The sequence below is a fragment of the Gallinula chloropus genome, assembly GCF_964237585.1.
Source record: "Gallinula chloropus genome assembly, chromosome: 17".
Taxonomy (NCBI): domain Eukaryota; kingdom Metazoa; phylum Chordata; class Aves; order Gruiformes; family Rallidae; genus Gallinula; species Gallinula chloropus.
This window is the reverse complement of record NC_140102.1, coordinates 14,004,292-14,016,512: the sequence shown is the minus strand read 5'-3', so window position 1 is coordinate 14,016,512 and position 12,221 is coordinate 14,004,292.

Genomic DNA, 12,221 nt, shown 5'->3' with positions numbered 1-12,221 from the left:
CAGCTGGACCCAGGCAGCTCCTGCCAGCCCCCCATCACCCCCTGTTTGCTCTCTGGGAACACTGTGGGGGGACCAGAAAGCATTTTTCCTCCTGAGTATGCAAGCAAATACTTCTACCCACCTCACCCTCTGCCCAGCCAGTGCAGTAGGATGCCTGAGACAGGGGTTGCCCCCACCCCAACCTCTCCCCTCCTTCTTCAGGGGAAGCCCCATGATCTGTGGGGCAGTTCAGCCCTTCTGTGGAGCAGAGGGACACGATGCCACCTGCCCAGCACCTTCCAGCCGTGCAGCAGCTCTAGGAGCTCACGGGAGGATTGGTGAAGGTCTCCTGGAGAACCACAGGAGTTCCACTTCTATTATCTCCACAGCTTTTCCGGCACCGGGTTTGCTGACCAGTGACAGGTCCTTGGGGATGCCCCAAGCTGGGTGACCGGCTGTCCCACTGTGTCTGCTGGCACCATCCAGCTGACATCGCACCCACAGGCTCTCGGCGCCGGGGCTGTGCAGGGGGGGCACAGGAGGGGTGGTCACCCCCCAGTCTCATGGGCACAGAGACTAGAGCGGTGAGCGGCTGTGCCCGGGGTTGGGTTTCACTGGCTGGTGGCTATTTTCAGTCTGCAAATCCAGCGGGTACAAACATTTGTGGGTGTTTACACACAGCAAAGTCACCCCCGGAGTGACGGGTGGCTGATCCTTCCCCAGCCCAGCCATGCTGTCTTTTCCAGGGTCTAACTTTCAGGCTCCTATTTTCAGCTGCTTGCTCCATGCAGCCCCTCGTCCCGCATCCTGGGTGGGAATGGCTCCTTGCTTACCCCTTGAGCAGGGGATTTGCACCTTGGATGAGCCTGTAGCATCCCACCACACAGTGTTCAAGCCCAAATCCCTCCCCAGAGCCCCCAAACCCGACACCCTGAGCTGCTCCTGATTTCACTCAGCATCCACAGCAGCGCATCCATGTGAGCAGAGCGGCTCAACCACGGAGCTGGTTCTGCAGCATCATGGATCCTGTTTGCATCCTCAGGGATGCAGGGACTCTCCCTGCAGCTGCTGTGCTGGGAAGGGGAAGGTTTCAGCATGGGGATCCCTTGCTCTGCACTGGGGAAATGCTCTCACAGGGTTTCCCTGGGGTCCTGCCCCCAGGTGTGACTCCAAGCAAACCTGCCCCAGGTGCCAGGAGGAAAATAGATTGCTCTATTATGAGTGCTTTCTCCCACACCTTAAATACAATGCACCTGGCAGGAGAGGGGCTGTGGCTGCTGCTTGTCCACAACTGGTGGGTGCAGGCAAGAGGCTCAGCCCTGGCCTCCCAGGGAGCATTCCTGAGTTTTCCCAGGGGAACAAGGCTGTGGCTGACTCGGACCCAGTGGTGAGCAAAGCCTAGGTTGTGCTGGGGCTGCTGGGTTGAGACCCTGAGCTGGGTCTATGCATGCCAGGGCTGGCACAGGGGCTGGATGGGGTCCTGCTGTGGGGTGCCTGTCACATGTGTGTGGGGGGGAGTTTGGGGGTTGAGTGGCCGGGATGGCAGTGCTTGGCTCCTTAGAGGCACAGGGAAAACTTGTTGCGTGGGCTCGTGATGCTCTTACCTGTAGAAGCAAGGTGGGGAAGGCAAACCCTTGCCTTGGGAGGCTGCACTGCCGAGTGCCTGCAGCTTGTTATCAAAACCTGCCTGTAAATCAGCTTACAGATCCCTTTTTACCTCCTTTCTGCCTGAAGCTGGCTGTTGAGCAGGGATGGATCCTGCTTTTCCCACAGCCCGAGCCGTGAAGCCCCAGCCAGGGGCTTAGGGCAGGAAAGGGGGGGTTGCTCCAAAGTCTTTCTCCTGCAGACTTGTTGGTGTCGTGGTGCCAGTGCAGAGCAATGGGGTCTGGCCCTGGAAAGCACCAGGTTAAATTGCTCACAGCCAGAGGAAAGTGGAGATTTGCAAGCACACCATAAGTGGCTAGAGAAGGATTCTGCTCTCCAGAGCAGCATCTGAGTCACCCTGGGATGGGAAAGGCTGTGTGAAGCGTAGCAGGGACCTGACCCATAGGTGCTGGCAGGGCAGGATGTGACTCTTGGAAACCACTCTTATTTTACAAGGTTTGAGCAGAGGTCTCTGAGCAAGTGATGTGCATCTGTTGCTGGGTCAAGCACACACCTCCCAGCTCAGGGCTCTTGCTTGGGGTTAAGGCATCTTAAAATTAAAGCTAGGGAAGCCCAGGGGCTTTGCTGAGCCAGGGCATGGCTCTCCCATAGCTGGTGGCTGTTGGACAGGGAGATTGAAGGGGGCAGGGGACACCAGGGTCCTTGGTGATGATTTAATCTCAGAGGACATTAATTCAATTAGCACAGCAGAGCTCGGACGTGTCCTAATTGTCCAGGCACACCTGACTTGGCAGCATGTGGGAGGGGACTGAAGTTGCAGCCAGCAGCCTGCACTCCCCATTCTGCTCTCACCTCGTAGCTGAGAAAAATCGATGCAAAACCCTTCAAGATGCCCGGAAAGACCCATTATCTCCCAATCGAGCCGGGGAGGTGCAGCTCAAACACAACCCCATGCTGCACCAAGGGCGAGCGCTCCTTGTGTGCTCTGCTGGGAGTGGGTTAAGCAAACACCAGCTCTTTCCTTTGGATGGGTACAACCTGCCAGGCTGTGGGGTGCAAACAGCCTTTTCCCTGTGTCTGCACCTTGATCTGCTTTGGGAAAGGTGTTTTTGTGGAGGGGAAGGTCCCTATTCCCCACGTGCATGTTCCTGGGAAGCAGGGCACAACCCTCTGCAGCAGCAAGGGGCCGCTGAGCTCTCTCCTAATTTTTATCTTTAGTTGGGTGTTTTGGACACAAAGCTGTTGCTTTCTCTCAACCTTGTCCCCCTTCCTCCCAGGCCCACCAGTCTGCACCAGGGAGGGGCAGACCCTGAGCCACTAAATGCCCATAAATCAGCTAGGAAAAGCAGCTCAGGAGCAGCCTGGGAACAGCTTCCAGCCGGGGAGGTTAAAAGTTACTCAATAACTAAACTCCCCCGTCAGTCAGCTGCCGGCCACTGCCGGGAACTCTGCGGCTGCGCTGGTACTGGGGTGTTTTGGTCACCCAAATCCACAAACAATGCCCACCCCACCCCCCTTTCCCCCGCCCCTTCCCCATCCCAAGCTTGGGGTGCCCACCGAGGGGGTGCCCTGGTTTGGGGCGATGGGCAGAGCGGGTTCTGGGACAGCTACAGGGTGCTGGGCACGGCCTGGGGAGGGGATGGGAATGGGGACGCTGCTGGGCCCCGGTGAGGGCGAATGCCACCGTGGGAAAGCTGTCTGTGGCCGCGCAGCCGGCTCGGCGTCGCGCACGCAGCCCGCAGCCCTCCCGCAGCTCCACCGTCCCCTCCGCCTGCTCCACCGCACGCAGAGCCCTGTCTGCCCAGCGCCTTCTCTCCCCCCCGCTCCAGCCGGCCCCTGGCCTCTCGGACGGCTCGGGAGCGATGGAGTCGGTGTGTGCCTTTTGTTTGCTCTTTCTTTTGGGGCTGAAACCCTGCGAGGCGGGGCGGGGGGGGGTTTGTGGGGCCTCGGCCAAGCAGCATCGGCGGCGAGCGGGGCGCGATGCCCGGTGCCCGGCTCTCTCTGGATGCAAGTAAGGCTGGGGCGGGAGGGCTGAGGGGTCTGTGTGTGAGTATGGGGGGGGGCTCAGGGTGGTTCTGCACAATTGGGGTGGGGGGTGTATGTGTGTGCAAACATTTCGGTGTCCCACCCAACCAGGTTTTGGGGTTCATTGCTGGTTTGGGATGGGATTGGATCGTGGGGGTTGGCTCTCCTTTGCCTGCCTGGTCCCTTAGGCTGGGAGCCACAGGGTGTGTTGGGGGGGGAGTCACACCTTGCCCCCAGCACTCAAGGTTCTTTACCTGTTACACCCCTGTGCACGTGTCTGGCCTTTGTAGTGGGCTGGGAGCCAGCGCTGCCTGCAGCATTCCTTTGGCTGGGGCAGGATGTCGGCAGCTCCCTCCCGACTCAGTGGGCCGATGGGCTGGGGTCTGCAGGACCCTTTTATGCCCTGGAATCCCTCAAAATCCCTCCAGTGTGCATCTGGCCACTCTTTTGGGACCTCTGTCTTCTCCTCTGTGCCCAGGCTGGCGAGGCATGCTCGGCTTAATCAACCACAGCACATTTTCTGCGGCATGTTTGTGTGGATGAAGTGATGTGGGGTGCAGGGGGGTGGCCATGGGGCCCTGGGAGGGAAGGGAGGAAGAAGAGCAGTCAAAGGGGAGGGGAGGCACCTCCAGCCTGCGCAGCAACTTCTGCAGGGAGGCGTGCGCTCCTTCCTCCAGCAAGGACCTCATCCTGCAAACTGCGTCGGCACGCAGCTGCTCCGGCTTCCTGGGAAGTCCTATTGATGCCAAAGAAATCCTTGGGGAGGAGGGAGGGGGGGGAACCAACTAAAGTTATCCAGGGCCGCGTGAGGCTGCAGATGTGGGGTCCTTACCCACCCACCCCCTCCCTTCTCCCTGTTTTTCTGGGGAGGGGTTTGGGGACTGTGATCAAAAGCTGGAGCTGCCGTCCATCTGCTTCTGACAACCTGAGCGCTCGCTGGCAGCTTCTGAATTCAGAGAGTTGAATTCCTCAATAATTAGAGGGTTTTTTTCAAAAAAAAACCCCACCACCAAAATCCATCTGGGCTTTTTGATTATGGGAATGAAAAGCCAAGGTGGGTGTGGGAGGGGGGCAGGTGGATTTTACAGCCCTAGCAACCCAAATCTTGAAATATTACATCAGCGCCGAAGAGGTGTAATTAAGTAGGAAACAAATGAGCCCAGCTAATCTGTTTTGCTTGTTTGAGCTTAGCAGAGTGCAGAAAACAAACAGAGGCTGAATGATGAATGAGACTTTTTTTTCTTTTTCTTTTTTGAAGGGTTTTTTTTTTTTTCTTTCTCTGAGCCCCGATGGGGGGTTTGGGATGTGGGTCAGGAAACTCGGCCGCTCTCCCCCATGGCTCTGAGGCTGCCCAGCCGCGGTGGCCGAGGCTTCGTGCCGGCGCTCGCTGCCGTTTGCCTGTTTCTTGCTTTAATTGGCTGCTTTGCCAAGCCGGCTCCCTTGGATGCCTTCCCAGAGGGATGGGGATGGATCTCCACGCCGCTGTTCCCCATGGCCCGGGGGGGCATCAAAGCTGTGGCCCCGCAGGTCGCCGTGCGAGTGCCCTTCGGCGTGAGGTCTAACATCGCATCCCGTGTGTCCCTCCCTCAGCAGCCGCCCCGGGAGCTTGTGTGTGTCCTCGGGAGGATGAGCCCCTTCCTTGTGGAGATCTCCCAACATGGGTGTTCCCACCGCAGCAGCACAGAGAACCAGTAATGTCAGTGCATCCTCGGGGACCCCGCAGCACCCCCTGCCCCTCTTGCTTCTCCATCCCATGCAGCCCCCCCCTGCATGGCCATCCCATGAGGGCCAAGGGGACAGATGTGTCCCCAGCTGTGAAGCTGCTGCTGGTGTTTTATAGCCTTATAGACACACCACAGGGCTGGAGCAGGGCGTGCCGCTGGTTCTCGCTGCCTGGCTGTGCCCCCCTGCCCACACCCAGCCCACCAGCGCGGGCTCACGGGGCTGCTGGCTGCTTTTGGGCTGGCTGCAGTTTGTTTCCTCCCTGCACTCGCGTGTGTTCGGGCTCCGGCGGTGCCACGAGGTGCCAGGAGCAGATGGCAGCCATCGGCCGGGCTTTCTCTCAGATCCCCGTGGCTTCTGGCACGGCGCTGGGCAGCGGCTCCTGGTAACCCCCTCGCTCCCGCTCCACGCTCTGGGGAAAGAGCTGAGGGGGGATTTGTTTTGCCTCTTCTTGGGGCACGTTGCTTCTAAGCCCCCTCCCCAACCTGCTGAGAAGCTTTATGTGGCAGTTTTCTGTGTGATGCCCTGTGCTGGGGGCTGGAGGGGATCGTAGATGAGGCTGTGTTACAGGCAAATGGGGCTGAGCCGCTGCCTCTCAGCTGGTGTCAGCAAAGGCTCCGTTCCCCCAACAACCTCCAGCCAAACCTCCCTAAAATGCTTTTAAAAACAGAGGAAATGAGCAACTCACTTGGTCTCAGGGCACTGTGGGTACCATGGGGAGGAATGAGGGCTTGGCTGGCTGGGAGCAGGGTCCCAGGGGACTGGTGGCAACTGGGGTCACCTTGGGATGGTGAGCATAGCCACTGCTGAGCTGGGGTTCCCCTGCCCCTGGGTATGTGCTGCCTTGGACTGTGCTGTGGCCCCAGATTATTGCACAGTGGATGGATGCTTCCAGTGAGTACCAGACTGTCACACAGTGGAGGGGTGCTCCCAGGGTGCCAGTGGTGTCTGGCCTGGCCAGTTTCCTCCCCCAAATCCCCCCCCAGTACTTCCTTTGCACCCCGCTCTTGGCTCTGTGCCTTTGGGCTGGTTTATGTCTCCTTGCTGGGGTTGTGTCCTTGTTAGGGGTCCCCTTCTTTCCTGCAGCAGGAGGATGCTGAGTCCCCCCCACACACATCCCCCTCTCTCCTGTGTGCCCCCCATCCTTGCCCTGCCCTGGCCTCCCCTTTCCCCCCCACTTCCCTTCATTCCCCCTCTGCTAACCGTATCACATCTCTAGCTCCCAGAGAGGCCGGGAAATTGGGAAACAGCCAAAATGAAACAAGTTCTCCCCTCCCCTCCTGGGTGACAATTTCAACCCTGTGGGAGATTGGTGACCGCTAGCCAGCTTCTGCATCCCCACCAGCCCCCAACACCCCCAGAGGGAAGCACCAGCCCCCACCTCCTGCCACAGCTACCACAAACATTCACAGCAGTGTTGTTGTTATTATTATTTTTATTGAAGATTTGGGTTTTTCTCTGTGAGGAAGAGGCTGGTGCTGCTTGTTTGCAGGCGTTGCAGTCAGTTGCCTTTTTCTCAGCGGCGTCGCGTCTCTCTCCAGGTAATAAGAGCATCTCTGGGAGAGAAAATTGAGCAACTCAGTAGCAGGCGGCGTCTTCCTCACTGAGGAAGGGTGTTTATGCTCCTCGTGCTGTTTCAGATGAATAAATTTGCCAGACAGCAATGATATTAGCCTCATCTCAAAGACTTTATCAATTTGCAGTTGTCTCTTCGATGATAGTTCTTTATTGAACTGTCTGAGATGATTTCCAAAGAGAGGACTGCAATTTAAACTATTAAGTAATTTGGAAGAGCAATTAGTGTTAATCTGGAAACTCCCTGTGTTGCTCCTGAATAAATCAACCTCTCTGTGAGAGCCATGCTGAAAGAGCCCGGCCTGATTGATGTGAAGGGGGGGGATGCCAAGGAGAGAGGTTCCTGCTTGGGAAACTTCAGTGCTTTAATAGGATGGTGCTGCTGTTCGGAGGGGCTGGGGGCTCGTGAGAGCTAGGCTTTACTCTGGGGGTCTGCCAGCAATGGTGGGGTGCCTCTCTGTGCATCCCTGTCCCCAAAACTGCTGGTAGCCATGTGCAGCCTCTGCTCCTGGGCTGCCCCCTGGGAAGGATCAAGCGTCAGGGGGGTTTCTTCTGGCCTCATCTCTCCCAGGGGAGACGGAGGAGGGAGGGCAGGGAGCAGGGCTATGAGGGAGGGCAGGGATCTGGGGCTTCAGACCTGGCCCAGAGCACAGTGTTGCACATCATGCCCAGGAACACTGTGAGGTCAGGTGAAGCTGGTGGGGTGAAGCTTCTTCCCCTTCTGCCTTGTTCCTTCGTGGCTTCTGCTCAAAACCAACGGGCAAAACTGAGTGTGAGGTCTCCAAATGCAGCCTGTACGAGCCGCTCTCTGCTCTGCCTTGCACCATGGGCATCCTTGCTGAGGACCAGAGGTGGTTGCTCAGGAGCACGATCTGGCCAAGTTTCTAATAACTCTGAGGATAAAAGTCTCTGTGTTTCACCACCTTAATGGGGAACCTTTTCCCCCTCCCCAACAGCCAGGCAGAGTTTCACATGTTCCAACCTGTGCCGTGTCATCTCCATCTGCCTCTGGTGACCTCTGTCTGCCTTTCCCCCAGCTTCCGGTTTGGTGCTTGCAGACAGTGATTAGGCCTTTTTTTCTCTCCCTCTTCTCTGTGGAGAAAGAGCCCAACTCCAGCAGCCTCTTTGTGTGTTGTGTGCTCCTGCCCCAGCCCTTGGTCAGGTTGGAGGTCTCCACTGGCCTTCCTCCAGCATGCCCATGGATCCCTTAGCCTGGGGAGCTTAGAACTGGCACTGTCCAGACCTCCAAGAATCAGAGAGGGGAACGATACAGCCCAGGGAAAGACTTGTCTTTGGCCAAGCTGAGCTATGGCTCCTCTTGTCCACCAGAACCTTCAGAGCCTTGTCTCCAAAGCCTTTTGGACCCAGCCCATCCTGTTGCCTGGAGTGAGCTGGTTCCAGGGGCAGGACTTGGTGTTTGCCCTTGAATTGCCTCAGCTCCTCCTGGGCTGTTTCTCCAGCCTGGTGTGGTCTCTCTGGATAGCAGCCCTGCCTGACAGCATGTCAACTGCTTCTCCCTGTCTGGTATCCTCTCAAAATGACCGAGAGGGCACCCTGTTCCTGGTTTATCTGCTTATCCTCAATGAGGCCACAAAGATGCTACAGGAGACTCTGTCAAAGGCCTCACTAAAGTGAAGTTGCACAGCTTGCACTGCTCTGCCCTGGTCCACAGAGCAAATCATCTTGCCCTGGGTGGTGATCCGGTCCTTTGGCCATGGTTTATGCCTGATAAATCCCTGCTGAATGTTCCCAATGACTTTCTTCTCCATCATGGGTGGAATCAGTTATGAGAGGATTTACTCCACCACCTTCTCAGGTGAGCTGAGCAGCCTGTGGTTCCCCAGAGTGGCCTTGCTGGGCAACACATGACACCCTTGGCTAAGGCCAGAGCTGGAGGGACGAAGGCAGAGTAGAGAGGACACTACAGCCCTCATCCCCCCCACTTTGCCTTTCTCCTCAAGGTCATCCCAGGGAAGGTATTTCTGTTTGCGGGGAGCGTGCTGGCACGTCGTGAGCGGCAGCCTGGGGAGCCTCCACCTCTGCGGGCAGTTGCTTCTGATTGGAGCTATTGCTGTTTTCTGGTGGCTGCTGTTTCCCTGCTCAAATACCTTCGTAATCCACTAAGGGACCTCACATCTCCCTTTCTTTCTTCTTTTTTTTCTTTTTCTAAAACAATTAGCTTGGCTCAAGCCCTCTGCAATACATCAATTAATACGAGCTGTGGCAGTAAATTAAAGGGAAACAGGAACAACTATGCTGGGATTAGGTCACTGAAACTATAAACTTTGGAACAAATCAGATTTCCTTGGGAAGGGAAATGGACAGCGGTGATATGTCAAGTCATGAGATGAGACAGGCTCGGAGCAACTTTCCAGAGTCTCCTGACTTGGCTGCTGGATGCCAAAACTTCTTCCCTAGGGAAAGTTTTGGGCTGCCAGACCCTGTTGCTGCTGCTAAGTGCTTGAATGGCCAAACAAACAGATGAGAAGGGAGAGAAAATGGAAAAGAGGGTGGGGGGGGGAAGCTCTGGGCAGCATTTGGTGTGTGGTTGTAGCAAGACCTGATGCCAGCTGGGTTTCCTGGGTCAGGCCCTGTGTCCCCTCCTCTGCGGTGGCCGATGCTCTTGGATGTTGTAGGTGGCCATGCCAGGTCAGATTTGTTCGTTCCCAGCTCACCAAGTGACATCTGTGTCCTGCACGGCGGTAGGGAGCAGTGGTGGGGAGGGGGATGGTGCTCAGGGGTCCCTGTGGATGGGGCACAGGAAGGCTTACCCCTCTGTGCCAGCTCAGTCTGCAGCCAAAAGGGGCTAAAAACTCTTCCCAAAAGCCGAGGTGACCCCTATTCCTGCACTGAGGGAGCGGGAGCATCCTTGGTGAGGTGCAGGCAGCGCCTCCCCCTGCCCACCCTCTGCACCTTGCTGTGTCAGTACCTGGGTCAGACAGACTGCCAGGTACAGGCCATCCATCACCCCCCTCCCCAGGCAGGATCCACATGTGCTCCCAGTGATCTGAGGCTGGTGGGAGGCCGGGAGTGGGGGGTCCACACCCTCCTTGGGCGCTCTCCCTGGCAGGGCTGCTGGCAGCCGGCGTGTTCTCGTTAGCCACATAAACACCTCATCCCTTTCAGCCTCTTACTCAATTCTTGGCTTCAGTGAGATGCTGCAAACTGAATTACACGGTACGTGCAGGAGCAAAACTTCTCCCACTCGGCTTTGCATCATCCCTCCCTCTTCCCTTCCCACAGCTTCCATCTTCCCCCCCACGTGCTTTGTCCCCTGGGCTGGTCAGGTAAAACCCTTAAGGTCCCCACCGCCTTCACAGGAGCACAGACCTCTCTGTTTGCTGCTGTCAGGGCACTGGGCTGACCCCCAGCATTTAACCCCTGCCCACGCAGCTTCGTTAGCAGCAGAGTGAAGGCCACCACATCCCTTCAACTCCAGTCAAATGTCTTGCTAATGATGGAGATATCTGTTGGTGGAGCTGGAACAGCGTGGGAGCTCTGGGGACAGGGATGCAGTGCTCTGTCTTGAAAAAAACAACCCTTCGTGGCCTTTTATTTCCTCCAGCACTAATGATGTTTCTCAGCCCCCTGAGCTGGCTCAGAGCATCAAAGGTGGAAGGCAAAGCTGTGAGTTCCTCGTGTTGTCAGAGGTGAGAGGCACAGCTGGAGGTGGGGCTGTGGGTGAGCTCCAACACCTTCCAGGGTTCCCAGCCCTTGCTGGAGAAGGACTGCAGCGGGACTGGGCTATGGGGAAGGATGGGGCACTTCAATGTCTGTGCCCTGTGGTGGTTGGCGTGGCCTCTGCCCTGGAGAAAACACCCTGTGGCAGATGTGTGATGGCACAAGGTAGTGGTGAGACCGTGGTCTTGACAAATATGGTTCAAGATTCCCGCCTCTTGCTTTGGGTTAAGTGGAAGCTGTGCCACCTCTCCCTGCTCAAAGGGAAGGCCAGCCAGGCCAGGCATCCCCTGCCCATGTTCTGCACTCCTCCTTTCCCAGGTGACACCTGAGGGATGCCACTGAGGCAGTTCCTCTTGCCTGCATCTGTCCTGGCAGGCAGGAGTTATTCTGCCTGGGGATGGGGTTCAGTGCCAAGCACGTGGCCGGCTCCCGGCTGGGTTGGGAAAGCTGGGCTTGGCATCCTCAGCCTGACATCTCTCCCCACCACTGCTGGGGACCAGGTTTGCTTTCCCTCTGGCATGGTAAAGAAAGGGTGGGAGTGGATTTGTGGCAAGGGGTAGATGGTCACCCCTGGGAAACTGCTGAGGTGGCTTCATACACGGTGCTGTTCCAGTGGATTGATTGCTCTGTCACCAGGTCATCCATGTATTGAGTGGGGACAGGGGTGATAGAAGCAAGAAGATTTCGGCATCTCTGAAGGCAAAATCCTGGTCTTGCCTGTGCTGGTGGCTCCTCATAACTTGTCTTCTTTCTTGATTTGCTTCTCCTCTGAATTATTTTTCCTAAACCCTCCCACCCTCTTAACGACCCCAGGAAAGCATGCTACCCTGCAACGAGATGCCAACCGCACCAATCTGTGTTCGTAGACTCCAAGACTGATGTCAGGAGGACCCTCAACCTACTCACACAAGTCCCTTGGTACTGGTGCAGGTGCCACAGACAGTGTGTGTCCTGTTTAACGCTGTGGCAGAACATCCACATGATGTTCCTGCATGACTAGAGCACCTCCCCTATGAAGAGAGGCTGAGGGAGCTGGGCTTGTTCAGCCTGGAGAAGAGAAGGTTGTGGGGCGACCTAATTTCAGCCTCCAAGTGCCTGAAGGGAGCAGAGGAACAGGAGGGGAATTGGCTTGTTAAAGGGCAGAGACTGGCAGGACAAGGGGGATGGAGCGAAGCTGAAGGAGGGAAGGGTGAGATGAGATACTGGGGGGAAGTTCTTTCCAGAGTGGTGAGGGGCTGGAACAGGCTGCCCAGAGAGTGGGTGGGTGCCCCATCCCTGGGGGTGTTCAAGGCCAGGTTGGATGGGGCCCTGGACAAACTTGTGTATCTCCAGGCCTGGAGGTTGGTGCCCCTGCCTGTGGCAGGGGGGGGTTGGAGCTCTGTGATCCTTGGGGTCCCCTCCAACCCAGACCAGTCTATGATTCTATGACTCCAGTGTCTTCCTTGGGTTTCTGAAGTTAGTATCCTCAGCCCCAGCCCTGTGGGATCCAACACGTGCCATTGGGTGAGACTGAGCTGTCTGGCTGGAAGAGGCCACGGCAGCGAAGCAAGGTGGGATTTGTAGCTGGAGACCCCAAGACAAGGTCTGCTGAATCCCCTGCCAGCTGCACCCGCCTTCACACCGTTGGAGCCTCA